The 12,637-nt window shown below is 38.8% G+C and overlaps 1 long non-coding RNA gene and 1 other non-coding gene across 2 annotated transcripts in view; one reads left to right on the top strand and one right to left on the bottom strand.

Annotated features, from left to right (window-relative positions):
- LOC136173743 (uncharacterized) overlaps positions 1 to 12,637 on the bottom strand; it is a 41,053-nt gene that overhangs the window by 6,851 nt on the left and 21,565 nt on the right. The gene's annotated exons all lie outside the window — the stretch shown is intronic.
- Positions 120 to 192, top strand: TRNAY-GUA (transfer RNA tyrosine (anticodon GUA)). Its single transcript has one exon. It is a non-coding gene; the product is annotated as a tRNA-Tyr (tRNA).

Genomic DNA, 12,637 nt, shown 5'->3' with positions numbered 1-12,637 from the left:
AAATACTTGGCAGCTCATCACATGTCTGAGGTGTCCTGAGTGCTCAGAGCATGTGTGTGGTAATTGGTGCTTCTACTCATCTTTAGTCGACTTTGGTTCACATATACAGCCTATATGCTTCCCTGATAGCTCAGTTGGTAAAGAATCTGCCTGTAATGCAGGAGACCCCAGTTCGATTCCTGGGTCAGGAAGAATTGCTGGAGAAGGGATAGGCTACCCACTCCAGTATTCTTGGGCTTCCCTTGTGGCTCAGTCAGTAAAGAATCTGCCTGCAATGCAGGAGACCTGGGTTTGATCCCTGGGTTGGAAAGATCCCCTGGAGTAGGGAAAGGCTACCCACTCCAGTATTCTGGCCTGGAAAATTCCGTGGAGAAGTCCATGGTGTTGCAAAGAATTGGACACAACTGAGCGACTTTCACTTCATTTCACTTCACATTCAGCCTATGGGAGCCTCAAAGCAAAAAGAAGAGAAATAAATTCTAAAAGACATGGATGCTTTCCCTTGAAGAGCTTACAATCCCTTTGGGAAACCAAGACAAAAGCATAGGGAACAGATATTTAATCCAAGCAGCATCTTTGTGGAGCAGTGAACCTGGCTAATATGATGGGAAGATGTTGAAGAGGTGGAAGGATCAAATTGGAGAGAGAAAATGAAGCCCAAGTGAGATGGTTCTTTAAAAAAAGTTTTATCAAAATATAGTTGACCTAAAATGTTGTGTTACTTTCAACTGTACAGCAAATGATTGATATATGTGTATATGTGTGTATGAGTGCAAAGTCACTTCAGTCATGTCTGACTCTTTGCGACCCTATGATTGTACCCTGCCAGTCTCCTCTGTTCATGGAATTCTCCAGGCAAGAATACTGGAGTGGGTTGCCATGCCCTCCTCCAGGGGATCTTCCCGACCCAGGGATTGAACCCACATTTCTTACATCTGCATTGGTAGGCAAGTTCTTTACCACTAGCACCAGCTGTGAAGCCCATATGGGAGTATACCTATGTTTATATGTATATAGATAGATAGATAGATAGACAGGTAGATATATTCTTTTTTAAATTCTTTTCCATTATAGGTTATTAAGAGATATTAAGTCTAGTTCCCTGTGCTACCAAGTGGGAATGTAGATTGAAATAGTCAGTGTGGGACCTGTCATATAAATGGGGAAGTAGCATTAGATAGCTTAGTTTTATGGACTAAGCCTGTAGGAAACATGTGAGACCCTGCAATTACATGACTCCTTATATCAAAAAGAACATAAAGAGATCATTCCCTGAAAATAACCTTAAGTTCTATTTCTACTACTAATCTAGAAACCTGAATCTAGCAACAGACCTTTGTTACAACAGCTCTCCTGCCTTTTATCTTTTCTACATAACATTTGGAGATGGTACTCTATTGTGTCTGGAAATAACACTCTTCTATCATGGCTATTTAAAAATGATGAAAGAGTAGATCCTGCAGAGAATATAAATACAAGCTTTTTAGGTGAGTGATATTTACCAGCTGGGTGACTTAGTACTGTGTCAACTGGGCTAAATAGGAATTATTAAAAAAAAAAAAACCCTTTGCTATGTGGCTCTAGGCTAAAGTTGTTCAGAGGAGAAATTCATTTGTGATTGAGAAAATGAAATGAAGCAGTGCTGCTACTCCCGAAAGTCGTGGGAAAAGACGCAGAGATGCTGCTCGCTCCTGCTGGTCTCACCCTCCCTGCTTTGAATGTGACAACCCCCACACCCCAATACCAGCCATGTGGACCTCCAGCCACACGAGGCCCACCAGGAGCACAACCTTCCGCAGATGTCTTCACCAACTCTCCTTCACCGTCCCTCTGGCAGCCGGATGTGTTTGTCCAGATTTCCCTAAAAGTTCTGGTTTCTATAAGCACCAATGCCTCTGTATAGAACAAGGAACTCTGCTCAATATTCTGTAACAACCGAAGTGGGACAAGAATTTTTAAAAGAATACATATGTTTGTATAATTGAATCACTTTGCTGTACATCTGAAATTAACACAACGTTGCTTATCAACTATGTTCCAATATTAGTTTTTTTTCTCCTTTAAAGTACCAGTCCCTGAGGAGGGCTGATTTGTAACCTTTCAACTCCTTTTCCCTGGATCTTACTTCCCTAGCCCCTCCCATCATGGTGTAAAGTCTGATTTCTAAGGTAAATTCTTTGTATTGTAATCTTCATAGTGGTTCTGCTTCCCTGATCAAACTTTGACTCATACACCAGGCTTTTCCCTCTTATTGTTCTTCCCTAAGGGAACACAACCCATGGCTTTGGAACACAGAGCCAGGCCCAAGAATACAGCTGCCTTTAAGCATCTCCTAGGAAATGAGTAAAGTCTGTTCCTGCACTAAGAAGATCAGTTTAGTGGTAGACATAGACATATAAAAGTGTATATATAGTTACCATATGTAAAATAGATGACCAGTGCAAGTTTGATGCATGAACCAGGGCACACAAAGCCGGTTCTCTGCGACAACCCAGAGGGATAGGGTGAGGAGGGAGGTGGGAGGCGGATTCAGGACGGGGGAAATATGTACGTGCGTGGGTGATTCATGTCGAGGTATGAAAAAAACCACCACAATATTGTAAAGTAATTAGCCTCCAATTAAATAAAATTTTTAAAGGCCAATAAACATATGAAAGAATACAATTTTTATCACACCCATAATTATCAAATAAATGTAAATTATAACTTTAAAAAAGTGTATATAGATCAGCATAAAGATTACAGCAGTAGGTAGAGGTGTGCTTAAGGGGCAGTGAGAGCAGGAAGGAAGAGTTGAGTCTGAGAGGCTGTAAGCAACCTGAGATGCCTCATACAGCATTGTATTGCCAGGACCCAGGCGCACTGCCATAAAGAAATTTAGTGTTCAGTCAACATTTCCTGAATTGAAGTAAACTGCACTTGTGTATGGCACAGCATTAAGCCCTAAAAATACATACACATTGAACAAGACAAACAGTTCTTGCCTTTTCCCTGGATCTTACTTCCCTAGCCTCTCCCACAATGGTGTAAAGTCTAATTTCTAAGATAAATTCCTCGTACTGTGGTTCTGAGAGTTGTTCTGCTTCCAACTGGTGCAGTGGTTCATAAACGTTAGCATGTATCAGAATCTCCTGGAAGGCTTGTTAAAACCTGAATTGCTGGGGCCCATTTCCAGAGTTTCTTTCAGGGTGGGTGTGAGGTGGGGCCCTGGAATTTGAATTTCTAACAGCTTCCCAGGAGACGCTGGTGCTTCCGGTTCAGGTAACAGATTTTTAGAACTGCTGGTGTAACAGTTCCCCACCTAGCAGGCTTGGGCAACTTTTGGAAAATACAAATTCTGTTAGAGCATCATCCCAGACCTATTAAATCGTGTTTTAAAAGCTTTGCAGGTGATTTTAATCTGCAGGTCAGTGTTGAAACCACTGATGTTAACGGTAGCAGTTACCATTTATTACTTGCTTGCTATGTTCTGGACACCATCTGAAGAGCCCATACACATTATCACATCTGTGAACCCCATTTTACAAGTAAGAAAACTTCAGAGAGGTGAGATAAGCTGGCTAAGATCACATAGCAAGTGTTAGGAGGAGAGAGGCAGGACTGAACCATCTTTCTGACCTCAGAATCCACACTTAGAAGACCAGTGACTGGGCCTCACAGAAACTGCGCACCTGATTTGAATATTGAATGATGCATAGAAGTGCCCCAGGCAGACCAAGGGAAAGAGTATTTCAGGCTAAAGTACCGAGCTCCACATTTCCAGAGGTGCTGAGGAAGAGGACAGAAGTTAGAGGTATTCTGGGGAGGGTCTCTGAGCTGGGTAGGTGGGCAGGACAGAATGACATGGATGGCTCATCGTCCTCCGAGATTCTAAAATTCTGTAATGAGGCAATCTAGAGCCTATGGACCAAGAGGAGAAAGAGATAGGCAATGACATTTGCTCAGTTGCCCTGAAAGACTACTAATGAGCAGACAACTCTCTCCCGCATTTCATCTCTGTTTTGAACATTTACTACCCTCATTCCAAAATCTTATTCACCTCAAAACAACTTTCGTTGTGTGATGTGTCATATCCGATTCTTTGCAACCCCATAAACCAAAGCTCACCAGGCTCCTCTGTTCATGGGATTTTTCAGGCAAGAATACTGGAGTGAGTTGCCATTTCCTTCTCCAGGGAATCTTCCTGACCCAGGGATTGTCTCCTGAATTGTAGGCAGATTTTCTACCCGTTGAGTCATCAGGGAAGCCCTAAACAACTTTACGCTAGTTCTATGTGCTAGTTCTAGGTAAATATTAATCAATAAAAACCAGAACATAAGACAGAAAAATGTAGGACTAAGATGGAGGCTATTCACATGCAAATATTCACTTAAATTTTGAAATCCACTATTAATTTTTTTCTAAGGTTCCTGACATCTGTATTCTTTCTTTTTATATACTATTTTATTGTACATACTTTAACGTTTAGTGTGGAAAATGTAGAAAATACAGAATAAGGTAAAGCAAGAAATAAAAACTCCTGTCATCTCATCAGACTTCCTCTAGGGGCTCAGATGATAAAGAATCGACCTGCAATGCAGGAGACCCAGTTTTGATCCCTGGGTCGGGGAGATTCCTTGGAAAAGGCAATGGCAACCCACTCCAGTATTCTTGCCTGGAGAATTCCATGGACAGAGGAGCCCGGCAGGCTACAGTCCATGGGGTGGCAAAGAGTCAGATACAACTAAGTGACAAACACTTTGACTGCTTTCAATCTCATCAACCAAAGGAAACTACTGTTGAAATTTTGGTTATGACTTTTCAGAAATATTTTCTCCAACTACCTGAAGGTATGGGTATTCCAAAAAGGAAATTATCTTGCAAATATAACATAAAATCTCTATTTTTTACTCAATATATATCATGACCACTTTTTATGCCCATAGATTTGATTTTCATAAATTCATTCACAACTGTGATAAATATATGAATAACTTTTAATAATGATACACTGCTGAGAAACTGTAGCTGGTAAGAAAATTCAGTAAGTATGTTATTTGTTGTTGCTGTTACTGCAGGGATACTACAGAAGGTAGATCCATAAAAGAGGTGGAGACTCATCTGAGTAGCTGACTCACAGTAGTCTTTACTTTCTGACTAAGTGGTTCTAAATTTGAAAGGTGATTCAGCTTAAACCTGATTCAGGTGAGTGAGGATTCTTTGTGAGAGTTCAGCCCCAGCAAGAAGCAAGTTTTCCCTCGTGGCCAGGAAAAATGAGAAACAAATTGAAGAGCACAAGTGGCCCTCACCTTCCCCCTGGTTTCTTTCCTCCTATATGGGGAACTGCTGCCCCCCAGAGGATAAACGCAGAAGTGAAGGTCTTTGTGGGAAGTCCATAGTGGTTCACTGGTAAAGAATCTATCTGCCTGCAATGCAGGTTAGATCCTGGATGGGGAAGCTCCCCTGGAGGAAGAAATGGTAACTCACTCCAGTATTCTTGTCAAGGAAAATCCTACGGACAGAGGAGCCTCACGGGCTACTCAAGGGCACTTGAAGAAAGTGCTTTTTCTTTTTAATGAATGTATTTCCATCCTTTCTTTTCATTGTTCTTAGAGGGCTGCTGTATCATTTCAGTTTGCCTAAGAGTTCCCCAATTCCTTTTGTTATATGCTGTGGATTTTTTTCCTATGTGAAATATCTTACGTACCCAGGAAGATGTAGGACTCTGAAAGGCACTATAGCCTTTCTGAAGCAGCAAAAGATTTCTGTCCTGGAGGACCAGTGTAGATATACCACAACAGACAGAGGACAAGAGCCTCCCTCGGTAGAAGTCTTTGCATTATATAGGATGACTCAAGCATGGAAGAAATTAGAAAAGAAAGTCGAGTTAAATTTCTCAAATTCAATGGGCCTCCTATAATTGGTGACAAAAGATCACTAAGACTTATGAGTCTAAGGGGAAGGATCATAAAGATTCTCCAAAAAAAGTGAAACATTAAGCCTGATGGGAAATTCTCTAAGCTATGAAGAAAGATAAATGCTGGGTTGTCACTCTGTCTGCAAGTGCCTGGCAATAAAATTACACTCTAGAGTTTATAGAAAGGCATCAAGTAGGTTAATATCAGTCTTCAGAAAATTGAAACTTAAAAGGTCTTTTTTCTAGGAAAAGGCAACTTCCAAGTGGAAAATTTTAAATTTAGATGAGAGTTAAAACTCTAATCAAAATAAAATTTAAAACATATAAATGTATAAAGATAAGTAAATTATTAATACAAATTTAAACACTATCATTTTCTACTATAAATACTCTCAAAACATTTTTAGATAAGGAAAAGGAAAATTTAACTTTCATTGAATAACCTGTTGTCTCTCTTATTTATACTGTAAAAAACAGAAATAGAATTTAAAATGTAAAACACGGCAGAGTGACCACAGGCCAACAGTGAGTAGTTATAAAAAGGGAGAGAAAAGATTAAACAAATACAGGAGACCCCTTTCATTTGTAAGATGACGAATTATAAAGACACAGCTTCCAACTGAAAAGACTTTGAAAAATCCTTTTAACCAAGATTTATGATTTTCATGTTACTTTTAAAATACATGAATAAAAGTAAATAAACAGTAAACTATAAGCCAGATTTATATAATACTATTCAAATACTTTAATAATTTATTTCATATATTCTGGATGTGGAAGATAGCTATATTTCTTCTCCTGGTTTTGCTATGTGAGAAATAAAAATGCAAACATAACATTTTATTTCATGTGAGAAATTCAACATTTTACAAAATGCTAAATTAAAGTTTCAAAATTCCAAACACTTGTCCTATAAATTATTATTGCTTAAAATATATAAACATGTACATAGGCATACAATTGGATTGAGTTTTTATTTGAGTGACTGGTATCATTAGAAACTGGTCTCAAAAAGCTTAGACAGTACTGTAATTTATTGTGGAGTTCCTCCACTACTTTTATGTATAACCTGATAACTTATGATAGCTCTCTGATAAAAATTTAAAATCAGCATTGGACTTTAATGCCCACTTAATATATTTGTCTAAATTGTAAATTGTCCTTGGAAACTTAAACTAATAGTTTATTGAAATACTTAAGAATCAATATCTCCCTAGGAACTTTAAAAAATATTAAAATTCAGAGAACCAAGAACTGTGAAGAATCTAAGATTTTACTCTAATTTCAGCCAACAAGCTAGTCTTCCCCAGTTTCATGGACGTTGGGAGGAAATATAAGATGCCTGGGTCAGAGTCAGTATTCTTCCCAGCAACCCAGCACTTCATCAGTCCCCTATGTGCCAGAGTCCACAGAGTGACACTAAGAGGGTCAGGATGTACCTGCATTGCCCATATAGTGGGCTGCATGGACAAGAGAGGAAACCCGAGTTTAAAGAACACAAATATTTCACAATGAGCAGTAAGACCATCTAACCTTTATACTGGAGGGGGACATTATCATGATGGGCAAAAAATAAAACACACCCTTTGCTCTGGAGGGAGAAACAATGTCTATTTCCTGGTTGTTCACTGTACAGACATCTTTAAAAGATAGTCCAGAACAAAGGAAGTCATTGCTTCTGCTCTTAGGATGTGGAGAATCCTGAGAAACCCATGGAGAATGGTCTCCCAACACAGAGATAAATAAACAATGAAATGCATAGTTCCTACATAATACCTATGCATGGTTTTATGCATGTATTCTCATTTATGCATGAACACTTTTTTCTTCAGAATACTCAAGATAAAAGAGCATGTGTATGCTTGTCGCTCAGTCATGTCCAACTCTCTGAAACTCCATGGACTGTAGCCCATCAGGCCCCTCTGTCCCTGGGATTTCCCAGGCAAGAATACTGGAGTGGATTGCCATTTCTTTCTCCAGGTGATCTTCCCAACCCAGGGATTGAAACTGCATCTCCTCTCCTGCATTGCAGGCAGATTCTTTACCTGATGAGCCACTATATACATAAACATCGAATGATGATATACTTGATAAAGTTGTTTTAAGAGCTGGAGTTTGAAAGCTTAAAGTATTGTTATCTAAACTTAGATGACTATCATTGTGTGAGCGCATATGTGCATATCCAAGTTATATTAAGGTTAATAATTTTAAAATATATATATAACAGAGGAGACTTGTTTAGAAAAGGAAAATTGGTGTCTAGATATATCATTTATTGTCAACACGAAGCAGGTGGAAGTTCTTTTCCTAAATTAAATTCTGACATGGGAGCAAAAATTGTCACACCTCTGCGTGTGCCCTCTCTTCCTTTCCCAAGTGTGTCAATATTTATACTGATCCTTGGGATGCTTTTGAGTACTTCATAATTGTACCCAGGTTCCTCACTGCTAAAAGAATTATATTTTCCACTGTTACCTCTCTATGGCTGTTATAACATATCCATTTTAAATTTTCAGTCACTTTTGCCATTATTTTTATCAACTGTCCAGGCTCTTTGGGCCACCTTCTCATATATCATTTCTACAACTTAACCCCACATTCAGAAGATTTGGGCACTTACAGGATATCATTTTCACCCCGACCACCTTTGTTGCTCCCCAAAGTAACCAAGATTGACTCCCTTATCTCGCTCAGGTCAGCACTTGTCAACAAGAACGGGAGTCCAGGAGTGAATGGGCCTGATTTATATGCTGTAGTTTTTTCCAGAATTGCTCCAGAGTCTTATAAAAGCTGCCCTTTTTTTGGTCAGCACTTCAGTGTTGAAAACAATGGTAAGAGACAGCATTCCTCCCCTCCTTGGGAACTCAGCGAAGAGTTGTTAATACGAGCGTGCTCTCATGATTGTGAGCCTCTCTTTAGGATGCATGGAAACAGTACACATAGAAAGGTGACACAATGATTATTTGAAAAAAGATTTCTAAAAAATAGTTTATTTCCAGGTTTGGAACATTCTGCCTGTTAATAATAGCTAGATACACTTCACTGGGTAGATTGTACAAAAAGTTTTGTTTTAAGCCTCCACATATACATAGTAATGCCTTCACTGATTCTGCCATCTTAGATTAGTCAAGGGTGATGTTAAAATATAAACTTCAAAGAAGAAAAAGGAGAAGAGGAGGAGAAAGAGAAAAGGAGAAGGCAGGAAGGAAGGACCAAACCATCGGTTAAAGATTGTGAAAAACCTGGGTTAAAGTGGCCAGAAACACTGCGCATACCCAAGAAACAAGTAGCAGAGGTTATCTCTGGGGAGAGGAATATGAATTACCATCTACTTTTGTTCTTTTGCATTTTGTACCATGCGTATAACTGCCTATCAAAAAATTCATATAATAATGCTCTTCCAGATTATAAGGTCACATATATGATCCTTGAATTACACTTAATACAGATATAACTGCACATGTGCGAATAATGATGGGGCAAAACTGTTCACGGCAGCATTGTGTGTAATAGCAAAAGATGGGAAGTATCTAAATGTCCACCAAGGGGATCAGTGAGATAAACTGCTTACATTCATATAATGAGATACAATGCAGACCCCAGAAAGGATCAAGAAGGCTGTTATGCACAGATATGGACTCTGTATCTCCAAAATATGTTAAAAAAATAAAAGATTCAGAAAAGTAAACGAAGCTATCATTTTCTATAAAATAGACATGCATTTTCTTGCTTATGTGTTAACAAATATATCTAAAGGATACAGAAGAATAATAATATTGGTTGAATCTGGGGAGAAAATTAGCTAGCAGTAAGACAAGAGTGCTGAGCGCCAAAAAATTGATGCTTTTGAACTGTGGTGTTGGAGAAGACTCTTGAGAGTCCCTTGGACTGCATGGAGATCCAACCAGTCCATCCTGAAGGAGATCAGTCTTGGGTGTTCATTGGAAGGACTGATGCTGAAGCTGAAACTCTAATACTTTGGCTACCTCATGCGAAGAGCTGACTCATTGGAAAAGACCCTGATGCTGGGAGGGATTGGGGGCAGGAGGAGAAGGGGACAACAGAGGATGAGATGGCTGGATGGCATCACCAACTCAATGGGCATGAGTCTGAGAAAACTCCGGGAGTTTGTGATGGACAGGGAGGCCTGGCGTGCTGCGATTCATGGGGTTGCAAAGAGTCGGACACGACTGAGCGACTGAACTGAACTGAAGACAAGAGTAAGAGGATGGCTCATCACTGCATACACTTTCATACCTTTTAAACTTTAAATCTTGTAAATATGTTGCTTATCCACAATTATAAAAATAAAGACTTATAGAAGAGAGTAAGAGTGAAATGTTACCAATTTCAAAAAACCTCTTCCATAGACATTTTATATACCTCCACCAAATTTCATTTGGTATCCAAATAAAATCCATTTAAACTATCTCTGAAATTATCCCAAGACTGAGAAATAGAAAGAACATGGCAACTGAACTATTCTGTTGAGACAAAGGAGGAAACCCAAGTAATTTCCCACAGATGAAAACTCTTTTTGATGTATAAGTATACATATAACAGAGTGCTCTTCCTATGCATTTCTTTAAACTTTTAAAATTGTGACATAATTTTAGGCTTACAGAAGAATTATCAAATAACACAGATAGTTCTTGACACCACTGTTCACCCAGCTTCCCCTAATGTAAACATCTTGCATAATCATATCACAATTATCACCTATAAGAAATTAGCATTAGTACAGTACTACACCACAGACTTCATTCTGACTTCTGTGAGCATTCAAACTATGTTTCAAAACTTACTTGATTCAAAATCAAGCCATTAAGAACATAAACATTTCTTTCTGTTACACAGCAAAATAAATTGTAGTTTTTGTTTTTAGATTTTAACTTTCGTCACAAATATTTTTGCAAATGTCCAGAATAACTAGATAGTATTCTGAAGATTTTTAAATATTTGTTTTTGTGCACTACAAGGGGTTCCCAGGTGGCCCTAGTGGTAAAGAACCACCTGCCAACAAAGGAGACATAGGAGATGTGGGTTCAGTCCCTAGTGGGAAGATTCCCTGAGAAAGGGAATGGCAACCCACTCCAGTATTCTTGCCTGGAGAATCCTAAGGACAGAGGAGCCTGGTGGGCTACAGTCTGTGGGGTGTCACAGTGTCGGACATGACTGAAGGGCTGAGCACGCATGCTTGTGTACAATAAGACAAACTGAATTCACATTGAAAAAAGTGGCATCTGCAGAATTGTGGATTTGGCTTAAGAGACTCAAATTATGGCCTGAAAGGGTTGCTCATGTTTTATCAATTGATCGTAAGGTTTTACTAGTCAAAAAGTTTGTGAATTATCCACTTAACTGAAGTTTTCATTCCATTCCTGAGTCTATCATGAAAAGCGGTGGTTCTCAAAGTGCGGTTCTCGGACCATCAGCATTACCTGGGAGCTTGTGAGAACATGCAAATTTCAAGCAATCTGTGTTTTACCAAGCCCTGGGTAATTCTGAAGGTTTAACTTTAAAAATCTCTGATTAGAAGTGTTTTAATGACTAAAAGGAGGGAGGAGAAGGGAGGAACTAATAGAGAACAGAAAATTCTCAGTGGAACATTCAACTGACCTGCTTGTTAATGGGAAGCTTTGGTTCAAACTTGTCTCCAAGTACTTCATTTCTTTTAAATATATTCTTACCTTTGCTATGCATCAATATTTCACCTTTGACTTGAGTAAGTTGGTTCCAAAGACTACAAAACGAGTAATGTAGAACCTCTACATTGATGATATTTTCTGCCAGAAATATATTTGATCACTTTCTCACTAGGAAATAACTACAGGTGATCCTCATTTTGCACAGTTCTGATATCCACAGATTTCAGTCACAGTGGTCTAAATTAAGACCTGCCCCCCAACAGCACCACGCAAACTTCAGTTACCACAGGACATTACCTGCAATGACATAGTACAAACTTCACCGTCCTCAAAACACCAGGGAAATAAAAGATGTGCATCAAGATCTGTAGCCAATCACATCCATTCTTTCAAAGTCTAGAAGACTAGTCACCATGAATCTGTTATTCAGTATGCAGTTGCTGTTTTGTCTTCCAGTGATAAAATCCACCTGACTTATTACAAAAGTGAATGGTGGAAAGAGAGAATTGTTTAAGAAAGATGAAAGTGCAGCCAAAAAAATGAAAGGTGAAATTGGAAATGATTAAGATGTTTATACCACTGCATCTAGACATGCAGCCAGGGTAATTTTGTGAAGGTGAACTTAGTGACATAAATGAGGAAAGTGGTTGTTACACCAAGGATAAAGACGTGCCAGTGGAAGTGATATCTGCAAAAATCTTTACACTGAAAAACCCTCAAAGAGATATTGCAACATTGAAATCACTAAAGATAAAATCTTATGAGCAAAAATAAGTTGTCAAATTGTACTCCCCTAGAGCAGAGGACAAGTGGATTGGTGAACCTTTAGGCAGTTAGGTGCTGAAAAATTATGTAGTAAGTTGGAAATATTTTATCTCAGAGATTGTTGTATAAGTTACTTTTGTGGATGGACAATCTAGTCACAATCAAGTCAAGAAGAGGACTATACCCCACGACACAAGTTTGCAGAAGCTCCAAGAACTGTTCCACTGGCCTAGAGTTAGAGATGTATTTTTATACAATCTTCAGACAAAGAATTTATGGAACACATTGACAGTTCAGCATTGTACATCAAGTTCATCAGAGATGTTTA

Source organism: Muntiacus reevesi, chromosome 8, assembly GCF_963930625.1.
Source record: "Muntiacus reevesi chromosome 8, mMunRee1.1, whole genome shotgun sequence".
NCBI classification, from domain to species: Eukaryota; Metazoa; Chordata; class Mammalia; order Artiodactyla; family Cervidae; genus Muntiacus; species Muntiacus reevesi.
Note: the sequence above shows the minus strand (reverse complement) of the source record. Positions and strands in the feature narration are given on the sequence as shown.